The 2,890-nt window shown below is 38.9% G+C and overlaps 1 pseudogene; it reads right to left on the reverse strand.

Moving 5' to 3' along the window:
- Positions 1 to 2,166: 2,166 nt before the first annotated feature.
- LOC102830526 overlaps positions 2,167 to 2,890 on the reverse strand; it is a 28,424-nt pseudogene continuing 27,700 nt past the window's right edge.

The raw sequence follows: 2,890 nt of genomic DNA on the forward strand, positions 1-2,890 counted from the left end.
AAGAAGTCCAACATGCACTGAGGCGTTGGTGAAAACTAAGGCTTCAGGATTGATAGGATACAAACTGAAATCTCTCAACAAACTGATGCAGCATTGAAGGCACTCGCTCGTATATGTTAAGAAATTTGGAAGACAGGTACCTTGCCAACCAATAGGAAGAGATCCATATCTGTCTGTTCCAAAGAGGCATGACTCAACAGAAGGCAAAAATCTTCAAACAGCATCATGATATCATATTTAAGTAAAATTTGCTGAAGATAATTCTAAAACTATTACAACAGTACATTGACTGGGAACTACCAGAAATTCAAGCTAGATTCAGAAGATGGCCTGTGACTAGGGATATCATTCTTGACGTCAGATGGAATATACTGAAAGAGCAGAATACGTAATAAGATAACACTTTGCTTTATTGACTATGCAAAGACTTTAGACTGTGTGGACCATGAGCAACCATGGATAACATTGTAAAGAATAAATATTCCAGAACATTTCATTGTGCTTATGAAGAACCTGTACATAGACCAAGAGGCAGGTGTTAGAACTGAACAAGAGGATACTGAATGTTTTAAAATCAGGAAAGGTGTATGCCAGGGTTGTATCCTAACATAGTGCTTAGTCTTTCTGTATGCTGAGCAATTAATCTGAGAAGGTGGATTATATGAAAAAGAACATGGCATCAGGATTGGAGGAAGACCCATTAATAGCCTGTGATATACAGAATATACAACCTTGTTTGTTGTAAATGAAAAGGTCTTAAAATACTGATTAAGATCTAAGACTACAGTCTTCGTTATGGACTATACCTCAACATAAACAAAAATCTTCCCAACTGAACCAATAAATAACATCATGATAAATACAGAAAAGATTGAAGTTTCCAAAGAGTTCATGTTGCTTGGATCATAATCAACACTCATGGAAGCAGCAGTCAAGAAATCAAATGACTTATTGTACTAGGTAAATCTTCTGCAAAAGACCTCTTAAAAGTGTTAAGAACAACGATATCAGTTTGAGAAATAGGGTGCAACTGACTCTCCCTATGGTATTTTTATTTGCCTCCTATGTGTGTTAAAGTTAGACCATAGAAAAGTTGATGCATCTGAATTATGCTGTTTGACAAGAATATTAAAAGTACTGTGAACTGCCAGAGAAATCCTGGTGTTGTGCTCTAGGATAAACACTGGTCAGCAATTCAAACCCACCAGCCCCTCCTCAGAAACCCTTTACAGGGTTACTATGAGTCGAAACCAACTCAACAGCACTTAACAACAATAATAATGGACTGCCAGAAGAACAAACAACTCTGTCTTGGAACAAGTACAACTAGAATGCTCCTTAAAAGCCAGGATGGCAAAGATTTTTTCTGTCATCCTTCGGACATGTCATCAGAAGTGGCCTGTCCCTGGAGAAGGGAATTATTCTTTGTAAAGGATCACTGAAAAAGAGGAAGATTCACAGTGTGATTCATTGCAACAGTTGCAGTAACAATGGTCTCAAACTTAACAATTTTGAAGATGAGGCATGGCGTGGCAGTTCTGTTGTACATGGGAACGAAGGCATTGGTTCCAAATGTGTTCATTTTTATCTGGAATTCTCACAAGACTTTTTTTTAAACAAAGTATTAGTTCCAGGGTATGGAAGTGCATACACATCATATCTGTGAAGCATTTACTGGTTACTTAAACAAGACAAATTCATTATTGTGGTTCACACCCAGGTTGTTGACTAAAAATATGTTCTTTCCATCACAACTAGAATATACAAGAAACTCCCAAACATCAGTTCATGGAAAGCACATAGTTAGAAGTAAATAAATAATAGTATCCTTGTGTGGACTCAATGTCTAGTGTTACATACTAGACTGAAACACCTTTTGATAGACGTGGACTGGAATCTCCTAAAGAAGAACTGCTCTAAAGGCAATTCCTAAGCAGGGTGTGCCCAGGTTCAGCAGATAATTATCATGTACTTGGATAGGCCTCTCCACCGATTCTGGGCCTCTGCCTATTGGTCAGGGTTTCTGCTGCAGCCTACTGCCATTTATGGCTGCCTGGCCACTCGTGGTCTCTGCTGACTCTGGTGTTGCTGCAGTCCCAAGCGTATTACCTTCCATCTGGTCTACTCCCCTCAGATCACTCTACATCTCTACATCTACTTTTCTGCTCAGAAGATGGATACTGTTTCTCCTGGTCTCTGATGATGTTTATTCCTGGTTCTGCCTTCTTCTGGATCCAGGGTTTCTGCTGCTTCCAGTTCCTTCTTATGCATCTTCAATGTCTTATTCCGAAGACTGACATTTCCACCTTGGGACAAGGATGCAGTTGTAATTCTTCTGCACGGTATTTTCGTGTCCTCAGGGGAGGTGTTCACCCCTTTTTTGAGAGCCAAATGTTCATAATCTCCAATCTAAAAAGCTCCAGTGATCCTCCAGATTCCTAGATGTTTGTGACCTCCTGAAGTTTAGTTAGCATCAGTCCCTAGGTGATTCCTCTTAGTTGGATTGTCTTTCATTTATTGGCATAAATTGTGAGTCTACTTAGAACAAGGACCAAATCCTGCACTGCAGAGGGATCCCATTTCCTGCACAGTGATAGAAAAAACTTTCAACAAAGTTGAAATTTCTGTACAGAGTGAACCTGGCAACGAGTTAAGGGGACTGTGAGTCCCAGAAAATTTACCTATACCCTGTTGTTGGTGGTATTGGTGGTGATTTTGTTCTGTGTCATCAACTTGGTTCTAGGAGTAATTAAACTCTAGAAAAATATAATGCTGACTTTTCTTCATGCATACTTCTAAGACAGCTTGATTCAAATAAATGTTCTACACAGAAAGAAAAATCAGCTTAAAATATGTACTTTCAACTGTTGCTATCATTGTTAAGTGTTGT

The sequence above is a fragment of the Chrysochloris asiatica genome, unplaced genomic scaffold (assembly GCF_000296735.1).
Source record: "Chrysochloris asiatica unplaced genomic scaffold, ChrAsi1.0 scaffold00017, whole genome shotgun sequence".
Lineage (NCBI taxonomy): Eukaryota > Metazoa > Chordata > Mammalia > Afrosoricida > Chrysochloridae > Chrysochloris > Chrysochloris asiatica.